Source organism: Wyeomyia smithii, chromosome 3 (genome assembly GCF_029784165.1).
Source record: "Wyeomyia smithii strain HCP4-BCI-WySm-NY-G18 chromosome 3, ASM2978416v1, whole genome shotgun sequence".
Lineage (NCBI taxonomy): Eukaryota > Metazoa > Arthropoda > Insecta > Diptera > Culicidae > Wyeomyia > Wyeomyia smithii.
The window spans coordinates 227,004,477-227,016,633 of NC_073696.1; the positions used below are offsets into that span (position 1 = coordinate 227,004,477).

Below are 12,157 nucleotides of genomic sequence, written 5' to 3' on the forward strand. Positions count from 1 at the left end.
GAGGGAGGGGTGTCAAACCTTTATGGATATATTTGTTACCCCTAAAAACAACTACCTACCAAATTTGGTTCTATTTACTTGGTTAGTTCTCGAGATGTGCAGAAATTTGTGTTTCATTTGTATGGGACCCCTCTCTTCCAGAAAAGGGAAGGGTGTCGAACCAACATGGACATATTTGTTACTCCTGAAAACATCCACTTGCCAAAATTGGTTCCATTTACTAGGTTAGTTTTCGAGATGTGCAGAAGTTTGTGTTTCATTTGTATTGGACCCCTCCCTTCCAGAAGAGGGAAGGATGTCGAACTATCTTAGTCACCTTTCCCGGCCCCTAAAACCCCTATATACAAAATTTCACGCCGATCGGTTCGGTAGTTTCCAAGCCTATATGAATCAGACAGACAGACAGACAGAGCCGCATTTTTATATGTTTAGAAGATAAAATCGGGGGCCGATAAAAACGGGGAGTGATATAATCGGGTGATTACTGTATATCAAGTAATTTCACGTTGGCTGGTGAACCCCAACGCTGTTGTTCAGAGGAAAAGTAGTTTATGTTTATTTATATTTGTTTATTTGTTCATAGCGTCATCTGACAGTTGTCATGAATCGATAGTTAAAAGGAACTAAGTTAACAGGAACGGAGTGTGCTTGATTGGTGGTGTATTAAATTTAAGAAATAAACTTCAAAAAATATTTTCAACTTTTTACAGCTTATATGATCCACCTGTATTGATATCGTAAAAATCGAGTGGCACCCGAACAAATGTGTATTTCGTAAAATATTTTTGGGACGGCTTTTGCCCCGACTAGAATTTTTTTCTGCAGTTTGTCAACAACCATCAAGTAATTTAATAAACCAAGATTATTATTGATACATACCACTGGTTGTTTGAAATTATTAACGCTTTTAGTGACAAATTTTTCAAGTGCATATTTCAAATTTAGCTATAACAAAATATTAAAAAAATGCTGGATGAGAAAACATATTATTTTTTTGAATTCGAACACTAATATATTAGTTTGTGGTTTGCTGTCTAAGACGTTTCAAATTTTGTTTATTTTCATTTATTTACATTCGAGTGAGGGTTTACTCTTATTGCTAGAAATATTTATACCACTTTGGGGGTATTTTTTATACAGAACTTATTTTGTGCTATTCACAAATTTTTTATCAATATACAATAAATTGAAACTCTTCACTCCATGCAACTAATACTCAAAAGTACTGTAGCTAATTGGTGAATCATGGTTTATAAACAGTTACAATTGTTCTGTACACAACAAATCGTTAACTAAATCGTTCTTATCAACAGTTCCTGTTTCGAGAACGAAGCACAAACTATAATTAGCACCTCTGGATTCATAAACCAATAATAATAAATATCGCTTTTTATTTTCGATTCATCTGCATAAATGCTACATAATAATCTATTCAACGTGATACCCGTGTATAACACCAATATTTTTCGTCTATGTTTCCAATCCTGTTTACGGTGAGGTTTTCTACACTGTACTTTAATGTGAAATCGACATTTTCGCATTGTTTAAGCAGAAGAAGCGTCACCCTACCAGTCAGTTCAAGGTCGCATGTTTACTGAATTTAACGCGACACACCCATCAATTATAGGATTCGCGTGGCGTCTTGCATTGATTTGCGTCGTTGTAGAATATCGCTAATATATTATTAGCATAATTCGGCCCCGCCAACAGTTATTTAGAATACATTACTAGCGTCGCTGTGCGGAAGAGCTATTTATTAGTGGCGCAACATTATGATTGAAAAGCGCGAGGCAAACGTTAGAATCAAGCGAAGAGTTCCGTCACCAATCTAGAGTGCGAGGTGCCGTTCTTGATTGTCGTCGTTCGCCGATGGATCGGAGGGCCACAGGCCCTGTGCTGAGCCACTACTGTTCAGGTGCCACCGGTACGGTTTTTCGCTTCGAGTCGCGGATGCACAGCGCTACGAAGATAACCTTCGCTAAACCGGGTGATTAATTTCCAGCCGTAATCACGGCCCAGTAATATGGGCATGATTGCTAAACACGCCGAGTGCATTGTAATTCTACACATTAAGCCATCTCTGATGGCACTTTATTGATGATGTTGCTGGAACATGTTTAACCAACATTGTTCAGTTCCTTTGTTGTTTATCGCATGAATTGTGTTCGTTCGGTTGGATCTGTGGATTAGTTTAGTTAACTTAATGACAATGTAAAGTGATGCCTACACTAGACCAAGCCCAATGCTTTAAATGGACTTGATAGTGCTTGGTTCCTTAATGTATCCGGTCACCATTACGTATATCCAAATATTTTGCAGTTTCCTTATGCATTCAATTTTTCAGCAAAAAAGCAGTGTTATAATTCGAGCATCAATGAAACCAAGTGGGCTCGTTTTGATAACAACCTCTTAGTGGTTAATACTAGTCATAAGATTCTGAGTACTCCGCATCTAGTGGCAAGTTTTTACAGTTTCTGTTACTTTTTTGTTTTAAATCTCAACTCAACACAATCACCGTAGAGCGGAAGTTTATCTTTTACAAGGCCACCCGAGGTCGATACAACTGTACAACATTTCCCCCATTCCCGAGAAGGCTCGAACACGGCTCTCATTTATTCCATTTGTTTTTTTTTAATTCTGCCTCTTTTTCTAGGAGTTAATATCGAATGTTCTACCGGTGCAGTGCATTGATCTGCTGCACTTTTAAACCAAGCGACAACTATAAAAGATTGAAGATCGAAATAGCTCACAGGAACGATGCTGCTGCACGGAACCGGTTGTGCTCCTACTCCATTGTTGATGCAAACGGTGAATATTTGGCGCAGAAAATGTCAGTTGCTCAATTTGCTCACAATTTGCTCACAATTTGCATCGGATAATGAACGCGTGCAGGCAATACCAAGCGGAAGGTGTGCCATCTGTAAGACCTTGCCGGAATCCAGTTTGACGTTGACAGGATGAAACTCAGCTTCGACCGTACATGGACGGTTACGATTGTTCGTACGCTGACAGGGGTATAAACGGAATCAGGAAACTTTATCTTTTCTTCTGCTGTGATGTTTGGTATTTTCCACTTCAACGGGTACGGCGGAGTATGAGTTGAAAAGTTATTTGCATATATTGTTTCCTCTCGAGCAGTGCCGTATATATCGCATATATATCGAACAATCTGAGGAAATAGAAAAAGATTTAAAGCCATGTATGGTAATGACTTCCTGCATCCAAATCACGAGCTGGTAAAATCAAGATAGTTCAAGCATTCAAAATTTTCAAAGCAACAAAAAAAATTCCCCTGCACCTAGTGCACCGTCGCGCATTTTGGGGTACCCCCGAGAGAAAGAATGTTGCACACGTGTAGCAAAGCGGCGTGCGCGTTTACTAATCCACCCGTTCGTAGTGTGCAGGAGACAAAAGGCCTTAAGCGTTCTCTGGGCCTGGCCGGTCAGCTGCTGCTCTTAGTAGTCGACTGTCGGTGGGCGCTCAGTAGATGAGAGAGCTTTTTTGTTCACGCTCGTGGAGCTTTTCGATTTTTTTTCGTTTTGGCGCTCGGTAGCCTGCGTGTGCAAGCTGGTATTTGTGGCCGAGAAAATCTATATAAAAGTTTACGGCGTTCATAATTTCTTCTTTATTTGTTGTCCAAAGGTGCTGCCGAGTGCTGTTGCTGCGAGTGAGTTTTGTTGTTTATTTCTTCTTCTGTGTGGTTCATTGCTGAGACGCTGAAGATTCAAGGTTTTTCTTTTCACTGTGCTTGATGAGAACTGCTTCGACCGTTCAAGGATTAGAAAGGAATCCGAAAATTGTCCGCTGTGTACCGGATTTAAAACAAAAAAGAAAAATCGAAGTTTGTGAACACGCGTGCGTTAATAGATTCGGATGGACCGCCTCGAATTAATCGACTAATTGGGGCATCTTATCGGTTGCTGTTTCATCACAACCGTGCGGAGAGGAACGAACAAAGCGCTTGTGCTATATAAAGAGAAACAACATATTTGGAAACATCATCAACATTGGCACATAACATTGAAACGAAATTGAAAGTGTGCGAAGTGAAGTAAGCCATTCGGGTGAAGAATACACAGCAATAAGAAGGATCTCCGCGAAGGAAACGGTGCTTCGGAGAATTGGTCGGAGTGCTAAGAGCGGCACTCCGGTCAAACAGATTAGCCGATCTGAAAAGTCGGTTACCGCAGTAGTAAATGAAGTGTTAAAATGAAAATTGAAAAAACAAAATCAAACACTTCTTCTACTTCTTCTTCGGTGAACCATCTGATGTTGGAACAATCACAACGTCATGAATTGAACACATTATCTTAGTGCCGACGAAACAATAGTTTGAGTGATCTTGTCCGGGGACAGGCGGCGCTATCGCAAGACTTCAGCTATGGTTGATTGGGTTAGAGACGTGCCGGTTTATTACCTTTTTCTTCAGAGGGGACGGAAAAGGCAATTATGAAAATTTAGCAATAACTGTTCGAATCGAAATTCGGCGCGCGTCTAGTTTATTACTAATTCGTTAAATTGGCTTGAATCATTGTCCTGGTGAAATCAATATTCGACTGATTAGTGGGGTGAAAAGGGATGGGGTTCGTCGCCTAAAAATTCTATTGATGTTTTTCGTTCTTGTTGCTGGGCAATCTATCAATTACTATAGTTGATAACTAACATCAGCAGTAAGAGAATTATACAATTTGAAAAGTGCCATCAACAATATAGGATGGTTTATGGACTAATTTAAATTTCCTTATTCGCTTGCTATTTTCAGTGAAATAACTGTTGAGTGAAAAACGTTGGAGAAAAAATTTAGTGAAGAAAATATGCAACAATCTATGTTATAGTCTAATCTGTTGCTTTCACAAAATTTTAAAATAGCGGTTTCAGCTGCAAATATATTTTTTAGTTTAAAGAAATTTCTCAAAATAGTTTCACTGAAACCGAATTGCTTGTGTGAAACTGGTAATAAAACAGATTGAATTTCGAAAACGTGTGATAAAATTGAGTTAGTTGTTGTGATAAACTCGTATGTGAGTTGGGCGATTTTTTCTGTTCACACGATATTTTTTTGACATGAATTGGACGAGTTGTTTAATAATTGACTAATGATGGTATCAAATAATCACTATATCACTTTTTAATATGTGATAAAATGTCAAATTTGTTTCAGTCCTGTGCACTTTCGACTTCTATTCATTTGCTATTCAGTGAATTTCGTTCGAATCAAACTTGGGCAATTTTGTTCTTTATTACAAGTATTGCTGTTACGATGCCACAAGTTTTCTTGCATTGAAAACAGGGAATAAGCGATTTTTTACCACTGAAATGATGTGTTGTCTTACAGAAGCGTTAATATGACAGATACTGAAAAGATTTTAGAGGCTTTTCTTGTATATTGTTTTACTTCATAGTAGTGCAACTTCGCAACAAACAGGCAACCATTTTCATCGACCGTTTTTCTGGCTGAAACCTTGCATAGGAGCAAAACCATTTCAAATGACCTGGAAATACGCGAAAATTTAATCGACCATTTTTGATTTGAATGAAACTTTGCACACGTATTTGGCTTAGCAAACTGAGCATTTTTCACAGATGGAGAGATTTTTTACACCCATGAGTTACATTCTAAAAAGGCGTATGCCTTTTGGCATAGGATTCGAAGCATTAAAACCCAGAAACCGTTGGTTGTATAGAAAAACTGTCTGAGAATGAGTTGTAGGGAATCAAAAATGCACCATGAAAAAATATACACTGTACAAAAAAGGGTAAATCCCTAACCTTTAGCAAAGCTGTAGATAATAATTTTGCCCTTAAAAAAACCCTACAATTTTTTTTTCTATACATTTCTACATCCTTTTTTCATTTTTCAAAGTTCAATCAATTTATCAATGCTTATTCAACACTGTGTAACCTTGCTAGACAGAAAAATTAAATTTATAAAAGTAAGTTTTTAAGATATTTAATAACTAATAATATTTGTGTGATTTTTTCTATTCTTTTTCTGCCCTGCGACGAATTTTTTTTTAATAGGACAAAACTACTATCTACAACTTTAATGAAGACATTATGCCAATAAAACAAACCGGTACGAGAGCTTAAAATAGTGATTTTTTTTTTTTCATTTAAGTACTTTCCAAATATTCTATTCATTGCCAAACTTCAAAAGATACTTACTATATAGAAAACTCAATGAATGACAATAAAAAACAACAAAATAAATATGGGTCATTCCATACGAAGTGTACATGCCACTTGGACACGACCATCACAGATTTTGCTCAAAGTTGGGAGAATTATTCTTCTACTGTCTCTCTGGAAAAATCCCAATTTTGGTGTCGAATGGAATATCCCCCGAGGGGGGTCCTCTTTATTGCAAAGTCACGCCATTTTTGTTAAAAATCTCTTTTTTTCTTACAATTCATAGAAGTAAGATGTTGAAAGAATACTGATAGACGATTTTTGAAGAAAATAAACCAAGGAATCCAGAAAAAATATAACTTTCATCCGGAAATGTTGCCAGATAAATTATTTTTGTATTTGCAAACTAAATTTACATTTTCACGTAAGAAACAACTATCATCCCGAGGTAATATGAGCCAATCTCAAGATATAACATTTTTACGAAAATAGTTGTGAATTTCGCAAATAATTTATTTTCTAATTTATGGACGCAAGACACCCGAAGGAATCCAGAAAAAATATTGTTTTTGACCGGAAGTGTTGCCAGATATATATTTTTGTGTTTTAAAACTAAATTTGTAATTTTCGGCAAATGCAGTTTTTCAATTCAAATTTAAGGGTTTCATCGTATTTCTCGAAAAATTTTACGTAAGAAACACTTTTCACCCCGTGGTAATATAAGCCAATCTCGAGATATAACATTTTTACAAAAAATAATTACGAAATTTAAAACCATCAAATTTATTTGCCGAAAAATGCAAATTTAGTTTTAAAACACAAAAATAATCTATCTGGCAACACTTCCGATCGAACAATATGTTTTATGGATTCCTTGGTTTATATTCTTCAAAACTCACCAAGTACTATTTTTCGAGTGTCTTACGTCTATAAATTGTGAAAAAACTTATTTCGAAGTTTACAACTTTTTTCGTAAAAATGTTATATCTCGAGATTAGCTCTTATTACCTTGGGATGATAGTTGTTTTTTATGTGAAATTTTCCAAGGAACACGATGAAATTTTTTAATTTAAAATAAAAATGGCTGCATTTGCCGAAAAATGTAAATTTAGTTTTCAAATACAAAAAGGATTTATCTGGCAACACTTCCGGTCAAAAGTTTTTTTTTCTGGATCCCGTGGTTTATTTTCTACAAAAATCATCTATCAGTATTTTCCAGACATCGTCTATGAATTGTAAGAAAAATAGAAAAGAGATTTTGAACAAAAAATCCTTTTTTTTGGCTCGCGTTTTTTGGCTCTCCAAATATTGGTTTTATTGATGTATTACGATATGTACGGTTGTCAATGCTCAATGCTCTTGCTTAAATAATGGTTTTATTGATATACTATCTTCAGAAGATATTTAGTATATAAACAGCCACAAAGAATGATAACAAGTTTTAGTTCGGAGCAATGCAAAATTTAACTATCAGTTTTGCATTCAGAAAAATATTGCCTTTAGCAAAGTTGCATATAAATTTATTCCAAAAAACTTTGTCCAAGACACTTTTCTTCTAAAACTTCATGTTTTGAAGATATAACGTTTTATGTTAGACTGTTCCTTAGAATTACATTTTTTTGAGTATCTTAGTATCTGTAGTATTTAGAAGGCAAAAATGTTCAGCATATATTTGTATATCTTTTTTTTCATCTAAATTTGTATATCATTGAAATACACAACTTTGTAGAAGACAGAAAAAAAAGCTTCTACACAGACCGAGTTTTAGCCAAAAATGAGATCAAAAACGTATTTTGTTTTTTTATTTGCTCATCAAATACTAGTTTTATTGTCATACTTACTTCAGAGAATATTTAGTATATAAAAAAAACTCAAACAATGACAACAAGTTTGGCACTGCAAAATCTAACTTTTATTTTGCCTTTAGAAAAATATTGTCTTCAGCAAAGTTGAAGATAATCGCAGCAGCGTAGCCACAAGATTACAGAGTCCGCTTTGTCGAACGGATGGTCGTGGGTTCGAATCTTAGTAGAATCAGGCCATTCGATGTCAAAAAGGACTTTTAAGCATGGGTTTATTCTGTTTGCTTGAAAGTCCTTTTTGACTTCGAATGGCCTTATTCTATTAAGATTCGAACCCACGACCATCCGCTCGACGAAGCGGCTACGTGGCTACGCAGCTGCCCTTATCTGCATCTGCAAGCATGGGCATTCTTACCACAAAAGATCAAAATAATGGTCGTAGTGGTCCAAATCTTACAAAAAAAAAGGTTTATTCTCAGGCTCCCCACCAGTTACTCTTCATTTACGCTGAAATCTACAATACCTTTGCGTGGCTTCCTCTTAACAAAAATAAGTCCCTCTTATCAATAAAACTGGCCAGAAGGACGCACGACGAAACTTCTCCAGCGATTTATAATAGGCGATATTTGGCAGGAGGAAGGAGGCTCGGTATAGGAGAACAGTAAGCGTGTTAAAGGAAGGGTAGCACATTACACACAAGCACTGATCAAAAATAATAATAATAAGCATGCCACTTCTCAATAGCGGTATTGCTAATGATAGAAGTGCGAGATACAGCAGACACCCGGGCATAGCTCACAATAGATCAACGATTCTAGTCGCAGTGAGGAAGTCTATACAGGAAAAAAAGTTGTAGATAATTTTATTATAAATAACTTTGTTGAAGACACTTTTCTTTTAGCTTTTCATGTTCTAGAGATATAACTTTTTTATTAGACTATTCCTTAAAATTAGATTTTTATGAGTATTTAAATATCGGTAGTATTAAAAAGGCGACATGTTTAGGCATTTATTTGTATATCATCCAAACACACAACTTTGTAGAAAACACAAAAAAGATAGCTTCTACACAGGTTAAGTTATTGCCAAAAAATATTAAATATATGTCTTTCTAAATTTGCAAAATAAGCAATAAAGATATTGGAAGTGACAAACGTTTGAATTAATTTTGTAGAGTGCTTATGATAGTGATTCATCTTTGAGTTCCGTTTGCTAGTTTTTGTTTAAATTTAATCTGAGGGGGTACAAACTATAATATATTTCCAATAGTTTTTAGAATTAACTTGGTCCTTATAGAAGCTACATCTTTGTGTCTTCTACAAAGTTGTGTGTTTTGACGATGTGAAAATATACGCTGAACATTGTTGCCTTCTAAATTGCACAGTTTTTTGGATATTCAAAAAAATCGAAATTTTAGGACTGGTTCGATACGCAACAAGAGAAGTTAGCAGAAAAAAGCCTTCAGCAAAGGTTTTTGTGACAACATTATCAACAACTTTTCTGAAGACACTATTTCTCTAAAGTCTAAGAAAAGTTGGATATTGCAGTGCCACTAGCGGCCGAGATACAAACTAGAACTTGTTGTCATTCTTTGAGACACTTTATGTACCAAATATCTCCGGAAGATGATATGCCAATAAAAAAGATTTTGTAGAGCAAAGTTTACAATTATGAGCTCTCGTATTACTTTGCAGAACGGTGCAACACAGTGCAACAAAAATTTACTTTTTCTTCTGCCTTGGCTTCTATATATGATTTTTTCATGTATTTTGAAGCAAAAATAAATTTTGCCGAGTTTGAACACGTTTCTCTTCAAAGAATAACAATGGCGCTATTTTAAATTTTCGAGAAATCGGGAATTTTCGATGTTTTTTCGGCACCATTTTGTTTTAAAGCAAAATGTCAAAATTCTAAGAGTTTTTCCACATATTAGCATTCTCTTACCTATCTTTAAAAAACAGATCCTAATTCGGAAAAGAAATGAGCTGAAAACGATGATTCTACGCAGTGGCGTAGCGTGACCGGGTGACACCCGGGGCGGGAAATTTGGGTGTCACCCCTTCTCCCCCTGGGTGTCACCCCCACCAGGTTGCAGTGAAATCATTTTCGTTCGTTTTCAATTGCACTTAATCTACCCATTTTTTAAAAAATGGTTGGGATTATACACACTCTTTCTTACGCGGGTTTTTTTTTTTTGATACGTATTTTCACGGGATTTTTTTGCAATAGCGCGGATTTTATTTACCCGATTTGAAAAATAAGTAAATCTACTCTAATCTTTTTTTTTTTTTGAGGGCGATACGTATGAAAATTTTCCTCACGGGTGTCACCCCCTAACCGCCCCCCCCCCACGCTACGCAAGTGATTCTACGAAATGGCTTCGAAAAAGCATCGAAAATTTCCGATTTCCTAAAAATTCAAAATGGCGCGACTGTTGCCCCTTATGGTGAAATGTGTTCAAACTCGGGAAAATTTGCTTTTGTGTCAAAGTACATGAAAAAAATCATACATGGAAGCCAAGGCAAAAAAAGTTGTTGCACCCTTTTGAAAAATTTTTATTTAGGAAGTTTTTTGCAAACTTCAGATTGCTAGCGAATCACAGAATTGTGTTATCATTTTCGAGAAGAACACGTTAAACATGACTCTGACTCATTCGCATTTATAGTTCTTCTTGGTACAGTAAATACGAAATAACTGCCCTTGAAAAAGACTGCCAAAAACGGCCGACACGTTGGGCAATTCTCACAGATTGTCGTAAAATATCTTCAAAAAAGACTGAGAAGACCAAATCAATCCCATCCGTTTAACTAATACCAGTCGTTTTTGTGTAGTTTAGTTTTGTGCTGATATCGTCAAAACCCATATTGGTTTTTCATGAATTTTTAGCCGTGTTTCAATATAAATGTACATTCAGTTTTTTTTTGTGTTACCGCAATTATTTTGACTTAATTTTCTCCTCAACTTTAATTTTTTTTCGTGCTAATTTATGACACAATTTCGTTTTGAATTTGTACCAATTATTATGAAGCTTAGTCTCGGCCAATTTATTTAATTAATTTATTCCCTTTATCGCCGTTTCGGGTTTTGGGAAGATTTTAATAGTTTTCTCAAATTACTTCGGTTATCTCAATATTTTCTAAACATCATTGAAATAAACAAAAAATACGTAAAAATGATGTGAACTAAGCTAAACTGGTTGGTCTCGAAAGTTTTGTTGTTGACTTTTTACACATCAGCAGACGGTGCTTGACTTATTTCGCAATACAGATCGATTGCAAGCTTCACATTCCTTTTGTCTAAAACTCACTAGGCTATCAGTCAAGGCCAAGCAAAAAAAAACAGGACCTCTCAAAATGATCTTGATAAACGTTGCAGTTTGAATGAAATAACAGTAGCAAACATGTTGGCTAACAATATTGAAAACTTACCAACGAAGTTAAACTAAGTTTAAACTTAGGGAAGAGAAGAATGCCAATCAGAAGCTGGTTTCTATTTGTATAGATATTGAATTCAAACTTCCAACAAGCCATTACTAGCCACGAATATTCTTTTTTGATTCCCACTATTAAGGTTTGAGGTTGAAAGCTGAGCAATTGCAATAAAACAAGACAAAATTCTGTAGAAAACTGGAGAAAAATTAGGGAAAAATTGATGCCAAATTATAATAATGTTTTCACAGAACAGAAGCATAAAGCAGTATTTGAGATCAGGGCAACATTGGGTAACTAGAATTAGGTTTGCTAATCTTTTGGTGGTTTTGATATTGCAATATTGCTATATCTTTGTTCCTAACGATAAACCAATCGTTGAACATAAATTTCACAACGGAAACAATCATCTCCCAACAATGTCAAACATCCACAGCCCTTCTCTCCGTGAGCAGTAGTCAACTCTCGAGCCAACCATTTAGCACCCTAGAAAACCCAATCACCCAAGCACCCTTTGCCGATTGCCAATCGAAGCCATCTGCTACAACGGCGGCGAGCCCACCCCTGTTCTGAGACCGGACCGCTAGCTAAGTCCCCATGTGGACAACACGGCACGGTCGTACCACATGCCGTCCGCAGTCACGCTGTCATTTCTGCACAAGATTGCGTCAAACGTGTTCGTACGGCTGCCGTTTCGTTTTGGCCTCTTGTATTTCACCATCCTCTAAACTGCATTTATCACTTGTTCCATGATTCCATCCATCCAACCATCCAACCATTCGCCGTTTCGCGCTGCCG

General features: G+C 36.1%; 1 protein-coding gene across 3 annotated transcripts in view; it reads left to right on the forward strand.

Moving 5' to 3' along the window:
• The first annotated feature begins 3,517 nt into the window (after positions 1–3,517).
• The window catches only part of LOC129731862 (circadian clock-controlled protein daywake-like), a 37,975-nt gene continuing 29,335 nt past the window's right edge, over positions 3,518–12,157 (forward strand). Inside the window, exon 1 of one of the 3 annotated variants that reach the window (XM_055692218.1) lies at positions 3,518–3,667. The gene's annotated coding sequence lies outside the window, so the exon portion shown is untranslated. Of the gene's footprint in view, positions 3,730–3,801; positions 4,052–12,157 lie in introns of those variants that run through there. The other 2 variants (XM_055692219.1, XM_055692220.1) reach the window with 2 other exon arrangements.